This window comes from Alligator sinensis, unplaced genomic scaffold, assembly GCF_000455745.1.
Source record: "Alligator sinensis unplaced genomic scaffold, ASM45574v1 scaffold1388_1, whole genome shotgun sequence".
Classification (NCBI taxonomy): Eukaryota; Metazoa; Chordata; order Crocodylia; family Alligatoridae; genus Alligator; species Alligator sinensis.
In genome coordinates this window covers 131566-145885 of record NW_005842616.1, presented here as the reverse complement: position 1 = coordinate 145885, position 14320 = coordinate 131566, and the positions used below count along the sequence as shown (strand labels likewise).

Here is a 14320-nt window from a genome sequence, read left to right as displayed (position 1 = left end):
TCAGCAGGAGCTGGGCTAGGCTCTCTCCCAAGCAGGCTGACGACATAAATCAGACACAGGACGCACTGGGGGGACCCAAAGGATTGTTCGGTCTTAGAGCATCTTTTTTTTCCCCTTTTTTAATGTCCATGGCAGTAGCATTACATAATTTGTACAGAGTTATCAATATTTATTTGCTGACAAATTACCCCAAGTGAAGAACTTGTGTGCGAGGGAGGGAGAGAAAGGAAAGTGTGGCAGATCTGGCAGGGTCTGTGAACCAGCCGAGGTTCTACTTTTAATCTATAGCTCCCTGCAGCCAGAGATACGGCAGTGCCAGAGACTCCTTGTTACGTGAATAAAAAGGCCTTCTGGTGCTAGCAAAGTGCATTAGGGAAGATATGTCAGCCCTGCATAATGCTGGTTGTTGGCTGCTTCCAAGACATGTCATAACAAGTAATCAAGTAATTAGAACAGCCATTGTTATTTGTAGTACAGTAGCACCCAGAGGTCCAGACAAGTCAGATGCCATTGTGCTAGGCACTGTAATGCACGTAGCAAAGGGACGGCAGACTGCAAACACAACAGACCAGACATGGGAGGGAGGGTGTATTGCTGTGACCAGCTTGAAAATAGGGAGCAGACACAGAGATTTGCCTTTAATTCTACCAGAAGTCTGCGACAGAGCCAGGAATCAAACTTACATGTCCTGAGTTACAGTCCAAGGTCTTAATGGTAATTCCTACTGTTTCCCCAGAGAGCCCCGAGATCATGGCCCTCATTGCAGTTGGTCAAAATCCTCGGTGCACTTAGTGGCAAATGCAGGTGTGAACACATATCCTTGGTTCTTGATTCCACCACAATCCTAGGGCCAAGCAGGATTGTTCCACATTTTGAAGGAAATGGTGATCATGTGGACACAGTATTTCCTGAGGTGTCCTCAGAGCACACAAGTTAGAAAAGTTTCCCATAACTGTAAGGGGCAAACATCTATCCCTCCCAGGCATGACAGCAAAGGAAGGGCACGCGAGGCGTTTTGACATGGTCCGTCACTTCTGAGCCCCACGGATCAGTAAAACAATCGAACGTACAAGACGGAACAAAGCAGAGAAGCATAATAAAAGAGATCTCATCCCTTTTGCTCTCCTTTGCTTCAGTTCCCAAGGGATTGGAAAAGCTTGTGGATATGTTAGTACACAAAAACCAGCAGCTCCATGTGACATAACACCATTTGGAGCCACCAAAAGGCACAACTACAACCAGCCTTCAAGATCCATTTAACTGAATGGGTAAAGCAGCAAGATCTTGGAGACATGCTAATTCCTACTTGTGATGCAGTGTTTGAGAGTTATAATATGACACAAGTCAAGGCTGTTTCCTCTCGCCAGGCTGACTGAGCCCCTTGGAAAGAAAACAGCTTCTGCCTATCCATTCTACACATGCAAGTAAATACATGGCACAGTATCAGGATGTTACCCAACCTTGCAAAAGGTGATTTAGCCTGTAAGACCTTGAGTGGGTAAAAAAAAATGAATTTGTGAATGCAGTGTAGGATGCACAGAAATTGGGTGCTTTCTGTTCAGCTAGTAACTTGGAAGGAGAGAATGGCAATAAGTCTCGATAGAAACTTTGGAGGCAGTGGTCAGTACAAAAAAAAAGAGAGGAAGATGCAGTTCAGTTTAATACAAATAAGGTCGGAGTATTAACTATATCCCTAAACAGAAAGACTGGACCCTTACCCTTCAGTTCTACACCATGCCTTTAAAACAGCACATGTGCAAGTCACTGTTGTGTTGAGGGTTTGCAATGGTGAACTTGCAAAGCTCTGCTAAAAAGTGGAGGAGAGCCCAGAACCATTTGACAAATGCCCTCAGTCACCTGGCACAGGGACATGCAACACAGGAATATATTTTGACTCAAATTTGTACTTAGTCTTGTTTAAGTCTGTATAAATTAAGCTGTGTTTATGGGCATATTACTTACCTTGTATGTTCTGTGTTTCCCCAGAATACAAGACTTTAAGGTAGTCTCAGTACCAGAAAACTCATCTGAGCATTGACTCTTCTGAATCAGTGGACTCCTCAAATGATGTATTTTGGAGTGTTTCTTGCCAACCTGAAAGAGAAAATGGCATTGCTATATTCCAAATGACTGGGAGCCTCATATATCGAAGCACTGAGTTTTGATACGTACATAACTATGGACTTGATTGAACTTGTCTGCCCTTTTGACTTAATCCAAATACATTGTCTTCAGTGGAAAAACTCCCATTGACTTGAATGGCCTTTGAATCAGCCTTTAACAAGTATCCACGCAACTTCCCAAATCCTGTGCCAGTGTGTCAAACCTAAGGTGCATTTCTCAGGTCACAGTTAATCCATGTAGTAAGGTGAAGCTCTGAACAAAAATGTAGAGGGGCTATAATTCTAAAGAAAATCAAAGTGATTGCTCTGGGGATATGAAAGATAAAGGAAACAGAATATACCTTCACTAGCCACATGTTCCAATCACCTAGACAGAAATACAAAGAAAAATAAGTATTCAGCTGTGTGCTTAATGCCACTGGAATGCAAAAAGGAACTGCAAAATTAATAAGGAAGTTATCAAATGTAACTAGGAAGACATTATTCTAGTTCACTCTTAAGGAGCTAATGAGGCCATTTTTAGAGCACAGTGCACAAGGCAAATCACTCAGATACAAAAGGATAGCACAGAGATGGGGAAAGTACAGCAAAGGGCAGGCGGCAAAACACAGGCACTCAGGAAGCTTAGTTATTCTCGAAGATTGTAAAAACTGGGTCTAAACTTTTTTAGAAAATAGGAAACTCTGGACCTTGTCCTGAGCGGTGCTGAGCCTTCTCAACCCCCAGCATCCTCAGGTACCTTCCCACACTGGTCCCTAGAAGCATACACCACGCTGCAGGGAAGACGCTGCAGAACAGTGCTACGTAGGATATGTGAGCAAACAAGGAGGCATTTTTTTTTCCAAGCCAACCAGTGTAAAGAAAGGCAGGGGCTGTAAGTCTGCACAGGGAGAATATTAAATTTGATTCCAAGCTGCTCAATAATTTCAAGCAGGCAACATGCAAGGACACACCAAACTGATGGCAAGGCAAATGGATCAATGCTAACACCTGATAGTTGAAGTGCAGAACGACGCGCTTCAGCAGCGCACGGTTTTGCCACCGCAAACTTCTTCTTTCCAAAATAACACAAACCTTTTCCTCACAAAACCCTCGAGCCCTCGTAACCATTGTCCCTGCACTATGCTATCACCCTTTCAGCAGCAGTAACAGTTAAGATGGGGGATGCATTAGAAGATCCAGATCAATTCTAACTGAAATAGTCCCTAGCAAAGGAAAGCGCTTTCACAACCCCAGAGTACCTTCCCCACACCCTGAAGTATCTCTGCCATTGGGACCCATGCCCTGAGAGAGATGGGCCTGGGCATCAGGAACAGACGAGCTCTGATGGCCCCACACCAGACCTACAGGGCCTCTCCAAGCAACAGGTGAATCGTAACTTGGGTTCCCTCGGAGCCAGGGTAGCCCCCTCCCTGGAACATCTCCCTGAGAGTATTTGGGGGGTGGGAATCCGTAGGAAAGCCCAGGCAAAGATAAAGGTCCTGGGATAGTTGTGTGGATGAACATGGCTTTCCATGGATGGCCCTTGCTTCCCAGGGCTTTCTACAGATGTCTTGGTATGCAAGGATTCGGAGGACTGAGCCCCATGTTTCATCCCACCAGGGATGATGGGAATTCAGTGGAAACCCACCTGTTTCCTGGTCCTCTGTCTGGAATTTTCCAAGATGAGAACAACTCCAAGGCTACATTTTTTTTCCTGTTCCTTTTTGATTAAATGTCTGGCTCTGACGTGGAAAGCAGCCCCACTGGGAAAGTACTGCGGGGCTCTGTCTTTACTGCATCCTGGCTCAAGCCTTCCCAGCTTACAAAGAAAAATGATGTTTTCTTTCCAAATATCCCTCTCAAATGTGACACAGTCATGATAGGTTGTCGCCGGCATGTTTATCATCGTGGCTAATGTGTAACAAAGATATTAGAACAATGATAATGAATAGCGTGTAGGCGATGCACAGAGCGGAGTAGGACCTGGCTGTCTCTTCCATCGCTGGTAACTCTACAGTGTAGGCAGATTGTAGTAAGTAAAGGTTGAGGTCGAAATAATCATGGGGAGTCGTTGCAAATTCTGCTGGGGTGAAGGCAGCCACCTTCCCCGCACATCAGGCTCACGGGCAAAAGCTCCATTCCCCGCCAGGTCCCTGTCCTACAGAGTGACTTTTCTAACTATCGCAGCACTTAGTGGAAATTTCCTCCTTCCACTGAGACGCTGTCATTGATGGGCATCTTTGTAGCAAACTCTCCTCATTCATCTCAATATTCAGCATTACATTTTGACTAAGCAATTTACTTCCTCCTGTCTCCTTAGCCCTCTCTGGTCCTCAGTGCTGTTAAAGGTTAATTCCTATTAGTGCATGAATGTCATCACCTAACCGAACCGCCTGTGTTTTGATTGCCTTGTCAGTGGCCAGGATGAGAAGAGATTTAATGGTTATTTTTGGCACCATCGCATCTCAGGGCTGTCAACTCCACAAATATTCCAATCTACTGCACTATTGTTCTTATTAGCCCGTTAACTATCCCAAATGAAAAGGGGCCTGGTTGAAATGGCACTTTCTAGCCAAGTCCATGGGACAGCAAAATGATGGATGACTGACACGAGGAGCCGACGTTCCTGAAACAGCAGCAGGCATGCAGATCCCCCGTGAGATCACCGTGAGATTAAGGAGGGACAGAGGATTCAGAGCGGAAACCTCCATGAAGAGTGATGTTATTTCCCCATTCTTACTGCTCAAAATAGCTTTTCTTGCAGTGGGAGGTCAGCGTTACCAGAAGTGACACATTGTCACTGAAACATGGGTGGACTGGCAGCCTGCTTTCAGGTTTTCTTCCCTGTCGTATCCACTTCACCCTCTGGTCTCTGGAACCATATGAAGACAGTGGCTCTGAGCAAACCCCGCATCAACGTGAGCCCAGAGCTCACTGCTCATGTGGAGCTCTGTCAGGAGCCCATGCTGATCAACGTGGGGACCCTTGCCCATGCATGGCACTGCCAAAGAGAAAGGTGACTGCACCCCACTTGCCCCGCTCCTGGATTCACTTCTGCCAAAGGCCCTTCTGCATGCTCAATAACCCACATTTCTGATGGGAGAAGGAAAACAGCTCGGCAAACTGAGATGGAGCATGACTAGCCCAAGGCAGGGTGATGCCAGTCCTCATGGCCCGGGAAGCTTGAAGAAGAGCAAGCAGTTCACTAATTCACATGAATTTAGCACTGTCCAGTGGGAAGTGCTGTTAGTGCTGCCTTGTTCTCACATAATACCAGTGCAGGCACAGCAGCTGGCTCGGAGACAAATGCAGCCTCTGCTACTGGGTTATACAGTTCTAGTCTACCCTGGTCCTTATACCACACCCCTGCCCTCGTACCCGTGCTTTTCTCATAGGGCATTAGTAAAATGACAACCGAGTAAAACAGATGGTCATTCTTCTCACCACTGCCCGATTACCAAACACCCAGCGATGCAAGTTTATCATCATCATTGAGCGCACCTACACGAGACACTTTACTGCACAGTAGACTCATCTACTGCACAATAAAGTGTCACCATCTGCACATGCAGGGCATTTACTGCACAGTAAATTAGGCTACTATGCGGTTAGCTAGTACCTGTAAATACAGATACTAGGTTAAGTATGTTCGATTCCAAGGCTTTTGATTCCTTAAATCGTGAAGGTGTGGACCATCCTCCAACACCTTGGATGCCCACTGAAGTTTGTCACCATGCTGAGGCTCCTGCATGATGATATGACCACCACTGTCCTGAATGGAAGATCAGAAACCAACACCTTCCGCATCTGGATCGGGGTCAAACAAGGTTGCGTGATCGCCCCCACCCTGTTCACCATCTACCTGACCATCATCATCCACCACATCCAAGATGATCTACCATCCGACATCAGTATCCAGTATCAACTGGACAGGAAGCTTTTCAATCTTGGGTGCTTCCAGGCAAAAACCTAACTCACAACCAAGGACATCCACGACCTTCGGTTTGCAGACGATTGCTGCGTGATGGCTCACTCTGCACAGGATGTGCAAGCGACCTTATATCTCTTCAACACTTGGTATAAGAGACTTGGCCTGACCTTGAATGTCATCAAGATGAAGTTTCTCCACCAACCCTCCCCAGGCCAGCTGGACATCCCTCACACTATCTACATAGACAGGGAGGCTCTGGAGTACGGGGAGCCCTTTCCGTATCTTGGCAGCCACCTCTCTCAATGGGCTACCATCGATGAAGAAGTCCAGCACTGGGTCAACTGTGCCAGTGCCGCCTTCTTCAAGCTGTGACAAAGTGTCTTTGAAAATAGAGACCTCCGGAAGATGATGAAGGTCCTGGTTTACAAGGCTGTCATACTGACCACCCTCCTCTACTGCAGTGAAACCTGAACCATCTACTGACACCGTATTAAAACCCTTGAGAGCTTTTACCAGCGGCGCTTGCATCGAATCCTGGGGATCAAATGGGAGGACTGCCAGACCAATGCGAGCGTCCTCCATGAAGGTGCATCCACCAGCATTGAAGCCTTGTTCTTGAGAAATCAACTCCGATGGACGAGCCACTGTGTCTGGATGTCCCAGAACCACCTCCCTCGCCAGATTCTCTTTTCCCAACTCTCCGTTGGCCAACACTCAAAGGGCGGCCAAAGGAAATGGTACAAAGACACACTCAAGGTCACCCTCAAGCACGAAGGCATCGACACCAATGGCTGGGAGCCATTTGTTGAGGAGCAAGTTGCTGACTGTTCAGTGTGGCATCACCTGGTCCACCAAGGTGCATACCACTTCGAGGCCCGACAACTTGATACTGAGGTGGAATGGCAGCAGTGGAGGAAGAAGGAAACTAACCCGGGGCTGCGAATCCCACTCCCCCGCACAACAACATGCCCCCATTGCTGAAGAATGCGTGTATCCAGAATCGGGGTCCTCAACCACCTGAGAGCCCACGAAGCCTGATGGACGTCATCCTCGACTCCAAGGGACTGCCAACAACAACTGCACAGTAAATTAGGCTACTGCGCAGTTAGCTAGTACCTGTAAATACAGATACTAGATTAACTGCACAGTAGTTACTGCAAAGTAACACTCGTTACTCATTACAAATTTGCTCCTGGTCAACCTTGCCAGCAGGGGACCAGACGGGAGAGGGGGCTGTCGGTCCCCTGCCCTGGTGCTCCTCAGCTCCCAGCTCCCCCCGGGAGCCGATCAGCATGGGGACTGGAGAGGTCTCTGCCCCCTGTCGCAGCGCTCAGTGTGGAGCTGGCAGCTCTGGAGGGCAAGCGGAGGTTGGAAACCCAGCTCCTACCTGCCCCTTGAAGCAGCTACTGCACAACAAGGAGTTGGCTGCTTGAGGGTTTGGGCAGAGGATGGGAACCCAGCGCCTGCCAGCTCCATGGAGCAGCCAGCTCTGCACCAAGCAGGATAATTGCCAGCAAGCCCTGCTTCCCCTGCCCGGCATGGGGCTCACTGGCAGCTGCTCCACACCCAAGGCATGGGGCTCGCTGGCAGCTGTGTTTTCCACAGGGCATGGGACCAGGAAAGCTCTGCCCACTACAAGGGCATTTACCTCCCGGCCTGGTGCACATCAGGTCCTCTCCCAATGTGCAATGGTCTGGGAGACAACGGCCACTGCAGCCAGCAGAGCTCTCCTGGCCCTGTGCCCATTGGGACCTGTCCTGTGTCCCTTGCTAACTAACCCCCAGGCTAGCACCCAGGGTACCCTGGCTGCTGCAGCGGGGACAGAGCAGGGCAGGAGCATCCTTGTACTGGCATGCCTACTGCGAATTAATAGCATGGTTAGATGCACCCATTAAGTATTTTCATGCCACCCTGAAGCACGCTAGGTACTAACAGGAAGACACGAGGGTGGAATATCCAAAGAACACCGGAGTTCCAGTTTCCGAAGTGACTCAGGAGCCTAAATACCATTGGCTGCGGAGCTGAAAAGACCTCCCTCACTTTTGAAAGTAGGACTGAGGTGCTTTGGAAAGTTTTGCCTGTGGCACCCCCACACAGGACTCACAGCACAGTGCTGCCAGGAGTAGAGTGCCCCCACTTGCCCTTGGGCTGAAATAATCTTAATTAAGTGATTTTCTGAGCAGGCTGTTAAAGCTGTGGCTAAGAGGGGTTTTGGAGAAGACAGAGGTTCCAACAGCAGCGAAAGCTAGAAAGGATTTTTAGTAGGTGTCTGCTTGGCTGAGTTCCTAAAGAAATTATTACTTTAATTATCTTGGGACTGTATGTTAAGTGATAGGCGAAGGCACCTAGAACCTTGGAACGGGCGTCTTCGTATTGTTTGTAAAGTAAATGCAGAGACTAGCTGCAATGGGGCTCCGCACAGGGCTGAGGGGTCACTCTAAGAGGAAACCTAAGTGAGGACACTCATGGAAGCAAGCAAGGATGATGTATCATCATATTTGCTATGTTCACGTGTGTGCTTAATACTCTGAATTATTCACAACAACATATGATAATGTAGCTTGTCAATATAATGAAATATCAGTGACAAGACACCTGGCTACCCCTGCCTTTCCTGAGCGCAGAGGAGACTGCGCCAATTTTGGCGAAGATCAAAAAGGTGGGTGTGATGGAAACCCAATCAACCGGGTTAAATGGCATCTCACAGACACATAGGCCTGGAAGGGACCTCGTGGGTCACTGAGTCTAACATCAAGTTCTTGTCACAAACGTGTGGTACATGCTCGAACATCCCCGTTGCACAGGACTGGAGCTCTGAGCATTTTGTACCACATCACATTTCAGAGCTTCTCCCCTTTGCCGCAAGCCCCAGCTGAAAATACAATGGAACATGAGAGGGAGAAGCCATGAAAACCTGGAGCAGAAAGCAGAGCAGCGGGTCCATTACCCGACATGCTCTGCGGTTTCCCATGGGAAACCATAATCTACCAAAACGTCCTCATGGCAACAACTACCGACATCTCATGCTTGCACCAGGTTTCTCCGGCCTTGTGACTGCCCGCTAGCCACAGGCAGCAGGTGCCAGGTGAAGTACCGTCCCGCTGGAGATGTGCGTTCAAACTTGCAGATGGGGGTGACATGTGCGGACAGCTGGCGACATCTCGTGGCCAACCTTAATATCACAGAGGAGAGTCCCCTTTTATGGACCTCGTTTACTGAGACGATACTGGTGGGACGACTGCATCTATCCCACCACGTACGGGCACCTTGTTGCATGTTTCTTGCAACGCATGTGCACTCCTCCTCCCCAGCCCCAGGTGTGCTCTGAGCAGTTTGGAGAGGCAGCATCAGCTTCCCTGAAATCAGAGTTCACCCTTTGAGTCTCAGCTTCCATCTTCCACCAAACTGGGCAGCTTCACAGGTAGCGCACTGCTTTCTGCCTCAGCAAAATTAGCGTGTATGTGCGTCTGCATGTGCACATGTGCCCTCTCTCTCTGCCCTTTCCCCATCAAATAGTCAGAGCTGCTCAGATGCATGTCATAGACCCTACTTCTTCGAGCCAACAAGGCCTCTCGCTCCGTTCCAGTGCTAATGGCCTGTACTCGCAGAGTACGAGGTCCTGAGTTCTACCCTTGTTGTCCCCATAAGGGTCAGAGTGGTCCTGGTTTACTATGAAATCCTTGGTGGTTCCCCAGATCTTCAGGCAGCTGTGGTTCCCCTCCAGTCCCATGGGGCTCTAAGTGGGTGACCCAGTAGAGAATCACCCTTAAATATAAAAGATGTCACGTGGTTTCTACCAGCATCGCTGCCCCAGGCACCAGCCCACTTCCTGTCTTCTTAGCCCAGAGCCCCCTTCTCGACCCTTTGCCCACTATCTGGGATTCCTTAGAGCTCTGCTTCAGGCTACAGGAAGAAAAATCTCCCAGGACAAGCCCTGATATGAAAATTAAACAATTAAGATCTCAAATTGCAGAGCATAGTTAAAAAAAAAAAAATCCCTTTGATTTATTGTGCCTGATTTTCTGCCAGCCCTGGAAATGACCCTATTCATCAAGCTCATGCTTATTCACTCTGACAAGGTTCTTCCAGCAGGATTTTTTTTTAACGTACATAGGCTTTGCCACTCAGGAGGGGGCTGGCTGTATTTTATGGCGGTGCGTAAGCCTTGTAGCCGCACACAGGTGAGCAATGCCTGTTACCTTAAGGTGAGGTTAAGGTTTTAAAGCCTGACACTTGGCTAGAAACAGCTTGAGGTCACTCAAGAGGAGATTGGATATGTATCTAGCTGGGGTCATCTAGACCCAGCCCTCTTTCCTGCCTATGCAGGGGGTCGGACTTGATGATCTATTGAGGTCCCTTCCGACCCTAACATCTATGAATCTATGCATTCTGCATCGGGTTCATTACACCAACACCCTTTAGTTTAAAGCCGGAAGCCCAGCTTTCTAGGACGCTACCCTCCCTTTCTTACTGAATGCAAATGATCCCTGAATCATATGTATGTCTGTATTTAATGAAGTACTGCAAACGAATCCAGCCTGTCTCGCTGGCTCATCATGGCTAGGGGTTGCTCACATGATGCTGAGCACACCAGAAGCAAACCAGCAGGGCAGATACTGCCATAGCCTATGGGTAATATGCCACATTAGTGAAGCCTTGAGTTGGAGGCTGTGGTGCTTGTTTAGCCCACAAGTAAGATGACGATGATGATGACAACCCTATGCTGGGGCCAGGCTGGACCCTGGCTGAAGTAAGTGTTGCACTAGCCTAGAGACAAACATGAACAAGACCCACATTTAAGAAAAAAAGAGGAATGATTGAAAACACATCATCTCAAAATGCATCACCATGTCATTCCAAAGCTCCACTTGTCCTTGCCAAGACATCGTGGCAAATCAAGAGACTAAATGTAACGGGAGAGGGATCTGAATCTCATTTGAAGGGGAAAAAAATCAAAGCAACCTGAACGGCAGCCTCATTCCTGCCACCCCCACGATGTGAGCAGTGCTTCCACTCCACTCAGAGTGATGGATAACATTGGTTTCTAATGGATCGTTGTCTAGAGATCAACCACCTCAAGTCCTTGGACCCGCAGTAAATTAAATGTTTAATGCTGCTTTTGAACTCTAGCCTGAAGCCATTTGGGCAGTAAATCTGAGAGAAAGAGAGAGTTTAAACCTGCTTCTGTTTTTATCATGCAGAAGCTCAGCCAAATTTCCTCCCAGAAGCTTCAGTCAGGATTTCCATCATCCTGTCAGGAGCTACCTCTAAGTGTCACAGCGGCCGGTTCCTCGTGAGCTGAGGATTGTGGTTGTGCACTTCACCCTGCGGCAAGCTCCTGGGCTCACCCAGCGATATGCCGGGATGTGGGCATTGGCGTTTCTGACTTTGCTTCATGTCCTTTTGTGGAGTTTTAAAGGCAAGCGAGGGCAAAGAGAAGCCCTTGGTGGGTAAGACTCCACTCAGTTTTCAGAGAGTTTCTCCTTCTTCCTTAAGGAAAGATTTGTGGCAGGGCCTGTGTGGTCAGCCGCATCCCTAAGGCTGGACATGGATCTTTCAAGGTTGCTAGAGCACCGCAAGAGCCACAAGACGTATATTTTTTGTTCACATTTGCACTCAAGGTGGAGATATTCAGGAGAGACCCAGCTCACTAGGCAGCTCATGGTTTTAGACTGGTGTTTTACTCATAGTCATAAGTTGTCAAGAGTCTCGGGGCTTATCTACACTAGAAAGCGATAGCTTAACTCTATAGGTACCAGAATGCAGTCCATCAGCATAACGGTACTTTTTAACAGCACGGCTACTCTTGAGTGGAAAAGGAGCAATTGTACCAATGTACGTCACCTTTATACCAGTATAACCGTGCCCTTCCCAGGGTACTTACTGACAAATTTACATAGGTGAAAAATCCCATGCTTCAAGTAGCAGCAAAAATACACATAGACCGGGGCTAATGGAGTTAGGTGTCCACTGAAGTTCATGGGGATCGAGTGCCTAACACCATCAGGCCCCTTCAAAAATCCCAGCCCAGATGCATACTGGGCTGAAGTCCTTTTCCTTGGGGTTGCATTAACACAAGAGCAGCTCTCCCTTTACCAGCTCACATGCTCAGTTGTAGCATAGCCTATTTATTTGGCATATTTCCCACTTGCTCGGGATGGATCCTTTGGTCTGATATAGGAAAAAGCAGACTCCAAGACCAAGGTGGGCTCTTACTGAGGATCATGTAGGGTTGTAACTATGCGTTCTGGGAGAGGACTGTGCCTAGGTGGCACTGGGAGGGAATCTGGGCCACTCAGTAATGTTATCTCCCTCCCTAAAATTCAAGCAGAGCTGCCCACAGATGTTTGTTCCCTCCATACAATCTATTCAGGCTTGTCTGCAGCTCCTGTCACCTTATTCCAGCACCACCATGGTGGTTAATTATGCATATCTTGCTCCATGCCCGCTACCACAACCACAGTCCTTTGTGACACCAGAAGGCAACACCTCTGACCACAGGGATGGGGGGTGCCCAGCCGACTACTTCCCATTCTCCTTATTATCCCCTGGTTCCTTGTGTCACAGAAATCACCTGTGTCACTCAGATCATATTCTCCACGCTGTTATTTTCACCCTGAGTCTGTGTCTCTCCTCATGTCATTCCAACTTGAGGATTTGAGTCCAACTTAGACAGAAAGCAGGTTGGAGGTTTCCCCGGAAAATGATGTTCATCTCTTGAATTCCTCCCTGCTTGTTAATCCTGCCTTTCGCCAGGACCAGAAAATAGCTTCCTCAATTTTTGTGCCAATCTTGTAAGCTTTAATCATTGGAGACCCAAATAGCTTTTCAAGATCCTTCGTCATTTTGTCCATTCCCCCTGAACATCTTAAAGTAACTCAAATGACACTGCAGCCTGATGGACCGGGGGCCTCAGGCTGGCGAGGTTATGGATTTATGGTTCCTAAAAGCAGTTAAATGTCATCCAACTGAGAGTTCAGGGCAGCTACATCTTCTAGGGTATAAAGAGAAGCCTTATCACATTTATAAATTGCTGTAGCGACTGCTTGATGTTACAGACAGCCAATTTCCAAAGGAGAAAGTCAGCATGAAGAGCACATCAGAGAGACAGCAGGTACCACAACAGCCAAGTTTGCTTAAGGATATGATCCAAAGCCCACTGAAGTCTTGTAGAAAGACCCCAATTGACTTCACTGGGCTTAGGATCAGGACTTAATTTAGAAAATGGAAACCTTGTTTAAAAAAAAAAAAAACAACCAACAGTGTTGACATCACTGCTCATGTGCGTAGAGTTGAGTGGGCAAGCGTGCATGTACTGGATCAAGGTTGCCACGAATATCTTACCTTTAAGATGTGCGTGGAAATGCTCAGGATATTTTTCTTGGTGACTGTCTATGTGCACCCCTCGAAGCTGAACACCAATTCTGCGTTCGTCGGCAAGCCCAGCCAGGAATGCCTGGAGCACAGTTTCACCAAGTGCTTATCTGCACAACTGCAAAACCAATACCATCAGTTAGGGAAAAACAATTTCCCCCGGCAACTAGAGACAGCCTAATTGCCTAATCTGACAGGTTATTAATGGCTCGAGTCAACAAAAAGTATAATGAATGTTGATAACCACAGGCAGTGTGGACGCTTGGTACAGTCACTATCACTAGAAATCGCTCTCACAAAGAGCTGCCACTGACTACAAGACTAAATTGTCTAATCTCTGTGGGTTTCATTTAACAGGTCTATCACTGTGATAAACAGACAAACCAGCATGTTAGTCCATTAAATGGAGCAGTGGAAGAGGCTAACAAGATGGAAGATATTTACTGTATTTATGTTCCAGGTCAACATAAGCTCAATCTGCTTCCCCCCATTGCCTTGAACATCCATTTCCAGTGCTCTCCCTCAAAATACAGCTGTTCTGGGGAAAGCTAGCACTCGTACCAGCTGTGAGGACAAGGGTAAAAAGGACTCTGCAACAAAACTAGCAAGAAGAGTCAGTGAGCACAGTGTCATCAACCATTTCAGGATTTCATGGCAACTGCTGCCAGGCCTGGTTTTTTTTTTTTCCTCTAAGCCCTGCTTCCCAGCGTTGCACTATTACATGGGAATGCTAGATTTCATCTTAATGAAAAAAGGACATTTCTAGCCCTCATGGCGGCAGAAAAATCGTAAAAATACAAACGCTAAAATCCTCAAAACCAGATTGCAAATAAAAAGAACCCGCGTGTTTTATCTGTAAAGCTTCATGATGTTTAAGTTATCTTGCGATCGACTGGTGCCCAGCCCGCAG

At 47.6% G+C, this 14320-nt stretch overlaps 1 long non-coding RNA gene across 2 annotated transcripts in view; it reads right to left on the bottom strand.

Annotated features, from left to right (window-relative positions):
• LOC112551834 overlaps positions 1 to 13612 on the bottom strand; it is a 49393-nt gene extending 35781 nt beyond the window's left edge. Inside the window, exons 1-4 of one of the 2 annotated variants that reach the window (XR_003096140.1) lie at positions 13381 to 13612; positions 2465 to 2490; positions 2173 to 2376; positions 1963 to 2094 (exon numbers count right to left, since the gene is read on the bottom strand). This is a non-coding gene — a long non-coding RNA (uncharacterized LOC112551834). Of the gene's footprint in view, positions 1 to 1962; positions 2095 to 2172; positions 2377 to 2464; positions 2491 to 3753; positions 4293 to 13380 lie in introns of those variants that run through there. The other variant, XR_003096139.1, reaches the window with a different exon arrangement.
• Between the last annotated feature and the right edge of the window lie 708 nt (positions 13613 to 14320).